The 12,819-nt window shown below is 39.2% G+C and overlaps 1 protein-coding gene across 12 annotated transcripts in view; it reads left to right on the top strand.

Annotated features, from left to right (window-relative positions):
- Ldb2 (LIM domain binding 2) overlaps window positions 1-12,819 on the top strand; it is a 345,475-nt gene that overhangs the window by 265,535 nt on the left and 67,121 nt on the right. The gene's annotated exons all lie outside the window — the stretch shown is intronic.

Below are 12,819 nucleotides of genomic sequence, written 5' to 3'. Positions count from 1 at the left end.
CTTACTCCCTCCATGCTGAGATCTTGCCTGACTTGAGCTTAAACAGGTCTTGTTTATGCTGCCACAATGGCTATGAGTTCATATGGTCAACTTCTCTGTTGTGTCCAGAAAACACTTTTTTAAATGTAGTCATACACAACCTCTGGCTCCTGCAATCATAAGTTTTAAAATGCACTCTTCTCTGAATTACATAGTGACATCACACATATTCATTTCATGATGGCGTCGGTTATCAGATGGTCTCGCTATAACACTGCTTGTGTCAAGTGACCCTGCATGGTACTCTAACACTGTCACAATGCAAGTATCATTCATCTCACTTTTTCTCATCATATAGACACTGGATGATATCATATTACAAGAAGGCTGAACAAAATGAGTTATTTTTAGAGAGATAAATCATAGCTACACAATTTTTGAGGACATTGTTGCTATATTAATAGCCCTTTATTGTTCCTAATTTATAAATTATGTTTAGTCACAGGTGTGCATATAGATGGAAAAGATATATACAGAAACCAGTGCTAGTATCCATGCTTTCAGACATCCATGGGTAATCTTGGAATGCATTTGCCACAGATCAGGAGTACTCCTGCACACTCTCAGTGTCCCTGTGAAGATGATGCTATTTCCATATCTATTTAGTTAGAGGAAAAGTATAGGCTGGAATAACTCCAGAATCACACAGCCACTATAAGGTAAAGTTGGGACTGCCATGCAGGCAGGGTGGGTCCTGGTTAACATTGATTGACTCCAGGCCCACGCCAAGGAGGAGGTCAGGCCAAGTGAATCCTGGAGTAGGTAAGTCCAGGAGTCTCCCTGCACCTTCATAATAGTCTTAACATAATCAGAAGAGGAAGAGGGGAGTCAGAGAAGATATCAGAGCTATGCCTACCCTGGGTTAGCTTCCCTGTTCTCAGTTCCTGATGTTTGTTTTGTCTCTGCCCCCCTTATCTCTTCATCAGAAAGTTCTCTATCTTCCCAAAGGCAATAGAGTGTAATCCCAAAGTCTCATTTCATTTTATGAATTGAGCCACAGCACTGTCACTGAATGGAAAAGGGAGCTTTAAGCAATGGATTAAACAGTGGTGGGAATTTGAGGCACATATGATATTTAGCCCATGAGTGATATCAATGAATGTGCACAAGCACCAGCCACTTGATGCTGAGTCTTTGCCCACTGGATACCAAGTGGTACCTTTTCTTTCCTGCATCCCTGGGCTTCACCAAAAACTCGTACACAGAATGTCAGCCCCGGCAGCTGGTGCCTGTACAGTTTTGTCAGGTGGGTGGATACAGTCAGCCATTGTGTCCTGCTGCCAGGAAGCCTATGCAACATTTAATTCTGTCAGAATAGCCGTTCTTCTCCTTGTCGACACCATCTAAGGGTCAGAAGCACAGGCCCCTGCGGACTGCTGTGGAATGTGAACCCGACCTTCTTTTACTGCTCTTTATTTCCAAAGACTTTAGCTTCCTTGTAAAATGTCTCTGGAATGCTGACTTGGACTCTTTTAGCTAAGCAGTGTGCTTTCCATATGGAGTTTGGATGTCTGGGAATTGTATACATCAATGTGAGACAGAAGCCCTACCCACCCTAAGAAGTCTTAGATGGGAGGCATCGTTTCTTTTTGCAAAATTCAACCTCAGCTTTAGTCTTTCAAAATGGTTAGTCTCTAAATCATGATTTTTTTTTTTTTGTACTTGAGCAATGAAATGTGAGGATTCCAAATCGGAGCCCTTAAAACTCTGGCTTTGGTGCTGGATTGATGGTCTAGCAGTTAAGAGTTCTCTGCTCTTGTAGACAGCCAGAGTTCAGGTCCCAGCACTCATGTCTGACAGTTCACAATCAGCTCCAGGAGATCTGATGCCCTCTTCTTGTGCACATATATACACAGGTACACATACATACACATAAATAAAGAAGTTAAATTAAAATATTTTTGAAAAACAAAATAAATTCTTGTTGTTCTCCTCTCACTGTCTTAGTTCCTAGCCCTGAATTGAAAGTGGCCTGACCTCTCTGCACAGGAAATCCATACAGACAGCCCAAGTCTACATTCGTTTGCCAAATATCTCCTAAGTAACTATTGACACGACCAATGTGCTATGATACTTAAATGTTTCAGGAATGTTGTCCGGGAGTTACACTTGAAAGACAATAGAATTAGCAAGTACAGCTCAACACTGAGTCCCAAAGTCTGTGCATGGAGAAGGTAGGGATGTAAAACTAAATCAGTGTGAATTTAGCCAACATGGGCTCTGTGCTGCCACCTTATGCATGTGTGGTGTTAGTACATGTAACTTCTCACTGCATTGGTCATTGCTATCCTACTGGCCAGATGAAGAAACTGGAGTTGAAAGGACAAAGATCACTGGGCGGTGGTGGCGCACACCTTTAATCCCAGCACTCAGGAGGCAGAGCCAGGCGGATCTCTGTGAGTTTGAGGCCAGCCTGGGCTACAGAGTGAGTTCCAGGAGAAGCACCAAAATGACACAGAGAAACCCTGTCTTGAAAAACAAAAAAAGAAAGGGCAAAGATCATATTCAAGGTCACAACATGTCTAAGGGGCGCAGCCAGCATATGAATGAAGACCCATCAATGGCCAGCTTGTGTAAGCTTACAGTTGCTTTCAGAGCACAAAGGAGACATTGGAAAATAAAATGGGAAAAGGGCACTACTCCCCTAAAGGGTGCAGGGCTACAATGGGATTTGATGGGAGAGAAAGGTTTCCCATGACATCAAATATGCCATCAATGCTGAGGAAGGACACAGGACTCTGACACTTTAGTTTTGAATCAGAAAGACTTCTGTGACTTCAGACCCTTCTGACAAGCGTTAAGTAGAAGAGTCTATCTTAGTGACCACTTAGCACCTTTGAAGGATTGTTGGATATGCTATCCAGCCCTCCAGAGGGCCAAGTTTTACCTGCCTGCCCTCCCTCAGCAGAAACAAGCCTGCCTCCTCGCCACTCTTGGAATTGCTAAGCCCATTGCTTCCTGGCCTGGACTCAGTTGAAAATCACAAACACACGTCTGCTTTTTTGTCAGCCAGACAAAATGTGCTGATATTAAAATGTGAAATGGAATGACTCGGGTCGTCTCCCCCAGGCTGAGTTTGGGACAGCCCAGTAAAGCATGCTGAAATGATTTCATGAGAATTTCTGAAGTTTGAGAATAAAGGAAAGATTTTTTTGTTTAACTTCTCAAGTCTGCAGCATTGTTTTCTTTTTAGCAATGCCAGTGGGTTGGAATGAAATGCTGGAGACCCTGGGAGGCAGTCAGTGGGGATGGTTCATCTGCAGCAGCGACCTAGCCAGCTGATGCCCGTGCCTACTGTTATCATCACAGACACATGATTGCTGACATGGGCACAGGCACACCCTGTGACATAAATGGCAGAGTTTTAAAATTTGACAGTAGTAAGTGGGAATGAATTAGTAGCAACAACTCAAAGGGTAACTGTTGATTTCTAGTGAAATAAAAATGTGTGTTTCCCTTCTTGTTGTCTACACTGTTGTTGAAAAAATATGAAAGTTTTCTCTATGTCCTTCGATATGAAAGCCATACTTGGGTGGTGCCTAAAAAAAACCTATGAGATGGCTTAGGAGCTAAAAGCATTTTCCGTGAATGCCAGGCAACCTGAGTTCCATCCCAAGAACCCAAGTAAAAAGCCAGATGTGATGCAAAGTAGAGATGGGATGTGGATGCAGAGAATTTGCTCAGATGCTAATGAGTCAGCTAGCCCGGAATATCATGTTGACAACTAAAGCTAACCACCATATACATAGATACACACATCTATCTAGATGTCATGTGTCTATACATATAATATCTAGAAGGCTATGTGACATATTAAAATCAAAGATGATCTGAGAGCAGGTGAAGGTACTGATGGATATTGTTACTGACAGTATTGGTGGATATAGTGTGGCCAGGGCACTTGAGACTTACTCATGACTGTGATAGGATCAGATTTTGAAACAAAAAAGCCTTCCTATTTCAGTAGCACAAAACCATAGAAAGGTTTTTTGTTTTTTTATTCCAAAGTCCAAATTCATTTTCTTCAGATGTAACAACTCCCCTCATGTCACTCTGAGGCCCTAGGGGCACAAGCCAAGGCCCTTCCATCCAAACCATGAGGGAAGAGGAAGACTATGGTACCTCCTGCTGGGTGTCCAGCATCAAGTCGTCATGGGTGGAGATAGGGCACAGTTACACATAGCCTGATTTTTATTGCCCGTGTCTAAAGACAAATCTCCTATCCGGATGTTGATTCTGTTGAAATATTGACAACAACAGCAATGTTCTTTGAACTCTGCTGCAAAGCAGTCCCCAATAGAAAATAAGGTCCAGCTCCATGTCTACAGATTGGTCAGGTCTAGTGAACAGACCTAGCAAGTGCCTCTGGTGTTGCTAGGTTATTACGTGACTAAAATGTAACAACTTGGGTGAGAAGCAGGGTGCTTCTCTGTCATGCATAAGGCCTCAGATTTAATCCCTGGGATCACAGCAAGGGAGAAGGATCACAGGATCTCATCCCCAGGAAAAGAAGTATAAGCAACTGGTAAATGCTGAGAGTGGGAGAAATGACCTTCCCCAGGGAAAATCATATCAACTGGCTATGTAATACCAAGTGCTCAGCCCTGAGATCCTGTACCTGTAAGTAACATTATATGGACTGAGCAGGTTATATTTAGATATTTAGGAGTGTGTGTGTCTCTGTGTGTATAACAAAAATTAAAGTAAAAGAGGTCATAGATTTGAAAGAAAGTGAAGAGGTGCTTGGGAGAGTTTAGAGGGAGGAAAGGAAAGGAGAGAGATGATATAATTTCAGAAAATAAAAATTATTATTAAAAATTAAAAATGGTATATTAATAATTCTACATATGCTAAGCACTTACATGGTTTTACTTTCCTGGGCATCAGATTGCTGACCTTTGAAATGAGAGTGTCAAATATAATTATGGATAACTTAATTATATTTATTAAATAGTTGTTAGTATTTTATATTATATTTTCCACATATGTTAAATTCCATTCATAATCATTAATCAGAAACTAATCAGTGCTGCTCTGAGTGGAGATCTTTCCTATTCAAACGAGAGAAACACATCAAACATTTCAATATGGAAGCAGCTGTAGGTATGTTTAACACTCCAGAAACCTTAGGAAATGTTTCTGGGAACCACTGGAATTAACTATATTTCTTTTCTGATCTTGCCACTGTAATTTAGTTCCCAGTACAATGGCTCATGTAGAGTTCTATTTTCACTAACATATGCTGAAGAATAAATAAATTTTTATATTAATTTGTATAACAATTTCAGCTATGGATTCATATGCATATGAACAAATAGTAAAATTTGTTCCTAAGTAGATGAAGGTTGTTCAACACTTGAAAATATATTAGTAATTTTTCTAAAAAAAACTGAGTAGTATTGAAAAGATGTTTGATCAGATTAAATACATATCAGGATTCAAGAGCAAAACATAATGAATATCAAGACTAGAGAAAATTTTCTTTCCCCAACCAGTAATATCTCAAGACAACATGTAGAACCCCCCAATCTTAGAGTCAGTTCGTAAGCATGGTAAGGGGTTAGGGAGAATGTCCACTCACTCAACATTTCTGCTTCTTCCTGGAGCCTCTCCCAAAGCTGCTGCAGTAAGACAAGAAAGGCACCAAGAAATTGGAAAGGAGAAATGGAGCAAATTTCTCAATATTTTTGATGTTTTACATATGTTGATTGGCGCTGTGATTTTTTAACCATATTTCTAATCAAAACATATATTTAATTGAGTGCTTCTATATTAATAGAGTTTTGGACTGAAGACAAAAACTCAACACTTAGTCTAAAAACTATATTAATAGAAGAATTCAGATATAGGCTTTGGTTAGAAATATGGTTTAAAAATCACAACACCTGGGGCTGGAGAGATGGCTCAGAGGTTAAGAGCACTGGCTGTTCTACCAGAGGTCCTGAGTTCAATTCCCAGCAACCACATGGTGGCTCACAACCATCTATAATGAGATCTGGTGCCCTCTTCTGGCCTGCAGGCCTACATGCAGACAGAACACTGTATATGTAACAGCTAAATAAATAATATAAATAAATAAATAAATACATAAATAAAAAAATCACAACACCATTCAACATATGTAAAATATTTAAATGTATCTAAGAAACAAAGGTATTCCTACCCATAACACTCTGTAGAGATCTATAGAAATCTTTTAAGACAAAAATAGTTAAATTAATGGGCATGGGTCTCATAATCCTGTATGGGAAGATTTAAAAGATGCCTTTCTTCCTAAATTAAATTGAACCAATGTCCCTCTTATTTCTTTGAACTTAACAAAAGACTCTTAAGGTTAATTTTTTTCAAATGTATTGTTATAAAAAATTTGACGTAAAAATGTAAAGAATGCAGAAATAAATTTATGAGATATAAAGTATGACAAAGTTTCAATATCTAAGAAATAGCACTGTGGTCAATAGTGAGTGAGCTCTGCACAGCAGAGGAACTCATGCCAGATGAAGCCATGACAATCATCTCCTTGTCTTTAATTAATGGATTCAGTGGCAGAAAAAAAAATACCTAATCATACTTCTCAGCATATTAAAAAAAAAAATCTGTATGGAATTTGGGGACTGTGTTGGCCAGTGGCTACTATATGCAGGAAGAACAGAGTTGGTTCATCACAAGATGTCATTGGCGAAAACCTTTTAGTGTCATGTTGTAGAACAAAGGGTGATTCCCTTGCTCAGCCTTTTCCTGATTCTGTCTCTGACTTCACCTATCAGCTTGTTCTCTTGAATAGTGCACCTACCACATTGTGGTTTTCTTGGTGACATCATAATCCATCAAGCACATTTGATCCAAACTCATGCCTGTCCTAGGTCCAGAGTTACTGCTGAGCCCTAGACCTTGCCCTCTCCAATCACAGATCTTCATGTGACCTTTTCAATTAAAACTCAGCTCCACCTCCTCACAGTCATGCTCCTGGCTACCCAGCCTACACTACTTGCTAACACCCTAAATCCTCTGCCTGAATACTTTCAGAACAATGTCTCACCCATAGCATGTATTTAATACGTGTGGATAAAATGAATGAGTCTTTGAAGAAGCAAGAGATATCATTAGAGAGAAGATATTTAAATCAAATTGCCTTGATAGAGAAAATAAATCAAAGCCATCTTAGAACGAAAACTACAACAGTCTGCAGCCACAAGTTAGCTTGACTTGCTTCCCCTCTCTCAAGAACAAGGGAATCTGGCTCAAATCATACCACCTCAGTCAAAGTCTTGTGTTTTATTTGCATTGTTTTGACTATTTATAATGGTTACTTTCTCTGTGTGAAATCATAAGTTTTGTTTTTATCACTCCTAGAAGCACTTTCATTTACATGTTAGCATAATACAGTCACAGATTTATGAATACAAATGAGTCTAAAATTTAATGAATCTCCACTTATTACCTAATGTTACCACTGTACTGCAGGAGAATTTCCACGTGCGTTCGTGAAACACAGCAGACGTCACAGAGTGGTCCAAGCAACCAGGGTACAGATAACCAATTTACTCATTAACGTGTTTAGAAAAACTGTAAATATCATTAGATAATCAATGACTTTAATATAATTAATGTTGTCTATCAGGAAACATTGATGTGTAGTTGTGTAATTCTCTCTTAGATGTTGGAAAATCATTGATAACTAGCCTCTAAGTGTTAAGTCACCCTGGAACACTGTTAGCCCCAAATCTTCCTCTCATTCCCCACTTTCATCAGATTTCAATCTCTTTCAGTTTTCATAATTGAGTTGCCTTTGAAACACAGAAAGTAACAGTATGCAACTTAGTAACTAATGGACCCCCAAATCAAGAGATCTTACATCATACAATAGTTTCTTGATGGACTCAAAGAACTCCAAAACAAATAACATGTGGACTTTCAGAATTGTAGTTTGAAGAGGGAACCTAGCAAGGCTGAGTCACACCTAGCAAACTTAAATGAGTTGAGGAATTCAAGATAAGGAGCAATTCTCAACACCCACTTTTCTAAAAGTATTTGCATATGCTATTTCATTACAACCTCACAAGGATTTTATTTAATATTTTAATTTTGTACTTTGATTACCAATGTGAATATTTTCCCCTGTGGTTATTTCTGTGTATGATCTTATCATGTCAATTTGTGAATATTTTCCCCTGTGGTTATTTCTGTGTATGATCTTATCATGTCAATTACCTATAAACATCATTAAGAGTTGAGAAAAGGGCCTGGAGAGATGGCTCAGAGGTTAAGAGCTATGGCTGCCCTTCCAGAGGACCTGGGTTCAATTCCCAGCACCCACAGGGCTGTTCACAACTGTCTGTAACTACAGTTCCAGGGGATCTGACACCCTCACACAGAGTATATGCAGGCAAAAAAAAGTGCACATTAAATAAATAAATCTTTTTGTAAAAAGTACTTAAAAAAAGAGTTGAGAAAAGTTTTTCATAATCAATATTAGGGATAGAATGTCCTATAAGGTGGGGTTTCTGTTTGGAAAAGAATGCCTTAATGGGTTTTATTTTCTCATTGAGTTCCCCACTAGTTTTATTTTGTTTGAGAGGAGGTGCATGTGCCTCTGTGGGCTCATGCTCAGGAAGGCCAGTGGTCAACCCTGGGTGTTGATCCTCAGGACTAGCATTTACCTGAGTGTGTCTGGGGAGTCACCCACGTAGGCTGGCTGCCCAGCAAGCCCTCCAGGAGCCCTCCTGTCTCTGTCTCCCAGTGCACCCCAGGACTTTCACGTGGGTTCTAGAGATCATATTCAGGTCCTCATGCTGGTACTTCAAGTCCTTTACTAGCTGGATTACTTCCCAAAGCCACACCATTTGGATTCTAAATGTGTCTGCTGCTATCTCCAAGAAACTCTATATGAATAGAAGCTGGGTTCTGCTCCACATGCACCTACCAACTTCCTCATGGAGAACTTCTAGCAGTTGGGTATAAGTGGGAACAGGAAGGAAAAACAATAGAAACTTTACAAAGAACTTGAGTCCAGGTCTCAACATCCAAAACAGCTATGAATAAATTTTTAGCTATTCCCAGACTAAGTATATTTACCTACAAAGTAGAGTATTTGAACTTTCTTTGTAAACATTTCAGTCCATGAATAATTTAATATGCGATTTCCTTTTCTCTTTCATGAACATATACATAAATAATATATAGTATATTTCAATTACCTAACATAACAGAAAATCTTCCTGTGTTCATGACTCTCAACCCATTGATGCTTTCTAACTTGAGGGTCTTTGATCTAAATATGTTAGGAAAATAGAATGCTTTTTATTATCTGCTATAATCTTTGTCTCACTCAAAGAATATTTAAAGCATTTTCGTAGGAATATGGCATAGATTTATGCATATTGATGTTAAAACTATTTCAATTACGGGAATTAAAACATAGGTTTAAAGGGTAAGTTTAGCATATGCTTGTGAACCTAAGTCAGAACTGACATGGCTGATGAGTTAAGAGATGACCGAATCTCTGAAATGTTCCCAGATCTTCAAAGTAGTTCATTAGATTGTACTATATGGTTGCATGGTTTTACACATTAATAGAAAGTGCTAACTTTGGTGCTTCCACAGTGTAAAATTGTGCACTGGACTTGGGATTCAGAAAATATTGGTGAACAGTTCAAAATCACAAATCCAACTTGAAGCATTATGAATTATAGCACTGCGTTATGAACACTTAGATATTTGTTAACTCTCCTGATAGAAATGAATCTGAGAAATGGGATGAAGGTCTGTGTTCATGCTTCTAGCACCACCATGGAGCTCTACACCTACCTGCTCCAAGCTCAGAGAATGCTCACAAAGCAAATGCATGGCTATGCAGTGGGTTGATGGTGAACGCGTGGATTTTGCTCTGGTGAACTGAATCAATTTGTTTATTCATTTATTGAAGAAAGAGCATCACTCTGTAGTCTAGCCTGGCCTCAACTTATGGCACATCTCCTTTTTCACTTTCCTGAAGGTGGGGATTATAAATGTGAGCTACCACATCTAACTACACACACAATTTATATATTGCAGTGTGCGTGCGTGCCTGCGCACATACGTGTGTTATTATCATTGTCTCCTTTATGGAATATCTGCCCTTTTCAAGCATTATCTCTATGATAAGCAGGATAATGACCCTCCAGAGATATCTATATCCTAAATTTGTTGTACCCATGAATGCCCCTTCATATGGCCAAAGCATCCTTCCTGTCTGATCAGTAAGGACTTTGGGATGGGGAGATTATCATGGATTGTTTATGTGGGTCCAGTGTAAATGGTTAGAGACCAAACATGGGATATAGAGACCAGGGGGAAAAAAAAAGAAACCTTACAAAAGCCCCACCTGCTGCTGCTGGGTTTACAGATGAGAAAAAAAAAAAAAAACATAAAGAATATAGGCGGCCTGTAGTTGCTGAGAAGAACAAAACAAGAAAACAACTTCCCCAGAGCCTCCAGAAGGGAAGTCACAGCTGCTGACACCGTTTCATTAGCTGAGCCAGACCTGTGTTTGACCGTTGGCTCTCTGAGATGATAATATGTTTGTGAGGTTTTAAGCCACTGTGTTTGTGGTGATTTGTTACAGCAGCAGTGGGAAACTAATACAGTTTCTGACATCCCCTTTCATCTCCTGCAGCTCTGCACAGCGTGTGTGCAAATAGAGACTCCATTAACTCTTGTCTTTGGTCCCCTCTGTCACTTCTTTTCATCCGTGTCAGCTACTATTTCCATGTTGGAACAGGACACATTAATGACGCTTTCTCTTTTTGCAAACAACTGAAGTTTAACGTAACTATCTTGAGACCAAAAGGAAAGGAAGAAAAATAATGGAGAAGGAAGAAGAACAAGAAAGAAGAGGAAGAGGGAGAGAACCAGGAGGGCATGTGGTCCATAAATGGACTTCCAGCCTAGATAAGGACTCAAATCAGTCCACTGACAATATGCGGCCTTGCTTTCTCTTTGTGTGCAGACTTCCATATCCCATGATTTACAAGTTCTTAGTGGGAAAACTACCTGTTTGTTGCAGGAAAGATTCTGAAATGCAACTATTTCTTTTCATTAATCATTCTGCAAGGAAGTAGCTTGTTGGGAGCGTCTCATTTCTGCTCCCTATGACAACATCTTTAAGTAGTTCTGAGATGGTCTCACTCCTGAAAACTAGTGCTGGGTGGTGGATGGAGGACTCTCTTCTTCAGGTGACCGCTCCACATTTGCTGGCTGGGTTTCTCATGGTAGAATGATCTTAGCATAGCTGGGCAGAGTCCCGAAGACTAAGGTAGAACTTCGTAGTTCTTCCTAAGGTGTCACTTAAACTGACCCTTGGTAGCTGTGCCACATTCTATTAACTGAGGCAGATCACAAGGACCAGAGGAACCAAACGAGGGAAGTCAAAGTATAACAGGCACAGACAGCATTGCCATGGTTCACCTGGGTCACCTGAGTGGCAGCCCCCACTCTGAATAAAGGGGGCTATGTGCATAATTCCCAATCAGACCTGGGAAACAGAATAAGGCAGTCTCATGAAGGAAGTAGGCCTGGCAGCACATGCCACTCTCCAGTTTTTTCCTAAGGTATTAGAAACTGTTCAATGCACAGAGCCATGGTTCATTCTAAGTACGTTTCCATATGGCTTGGGCGTTATCTGGGATTGAGGAAGTCATTACAAATTTAAGGTTAAAGTTAAGGAATTGCAATTTTTTTCTCATTCATTTTTTCTTAGACTGTGAATAAAACTGTGTTAACATATAGCAAAGTATGTCATAGAGCAATTAAAGTGTATATGATTTATAGAGAATAAACTACAATGTGATGAGTCCACTGGCCATTATTTGCTGTAATCTTTTTTAATGTGACAATTCCCTGGATGTTATAGTGAAATATTTCACCCTTCAGCTTCACTTTTATGGTGTGTATTTATTCTTAATAGTACAGATTCCAAATTGTCAAAATACTTGAGCTGATTTATGGTAATTAGCTTTAAGTTAGAACATTTGAAGTATATTCAATTAATTTTATCTGTCTGGTGAAGTACAATGAGGTCTCCAGCTCCGTAAAGTTTTCTTTCTAATATTAGCTATGCATTTGCTGGGGGATGTGCTGGGCTCAAATGAGTCTCATTTGAATTTGAAATTCAGAGAAGGAACATGCAATATTCGGGATTAGTCAGTATTTAGGAAATGTATATCTAAGGATTATTTGGGATAGCATCACCAAGATCCTGGACCACTCGCTTATCACATGCTTGTTGATTGATCTTACCTGCTGCAAATAGGAAGCAATAACAATGGAATAAATTATTCAAAGATTTGTCATCTGGATGCAAGTTCTTTAAGGATCATATCACAAAACAGCTGGGCAGATAATTCTCTTTATACTTATTTCTTCCAAGTTCGTGTACAAAAGAGGTATAGATCCATATGGACTGGATTAACAGTGATGCTTTTAAAATGAAATTAAATATTCTAAACTGTCAGGAAATAATATGTGATCTTTCCTAGCTAAAGCTTTCATTGGTAGTTTATTCTAAATATTATTTTTGTCTTTGAGAGGTATTATATAGTAGATGTGAGAGATTTATTTTAAAAAAACAAACAAACTTTGGATTGCTTGAGATTGATTTTAGGACTTTGCCTTTAACATCTGCACATAAGCAAAATTCCTGATATTATGAGTTGGGGTTTCCACTGTAAGAGGATTTAAAATCACTACTGAAGTGACTGCTGGTCTTGAGTTGGGAAGCATCATATATCAGAAAGACCCAGC

Source organism: Peromyscus leucopus, chromosome 10 (genome assembly GCF_004664715.2).
Source record: "Peromyscus leucopus breed LL Stock chromosome 10, UCI_PerLeu_2.1, whole genome shotgun sequence".
Lineage (NCBI taxonomy): Eukaryota > Metazoa > Chordata > Mammalia > Rodentia > Cricetidae > Peromyscus > Peromyscus leucopus.
This window is presented reverse-complemented; position numbering and strand designations above follow the sequence as displayed.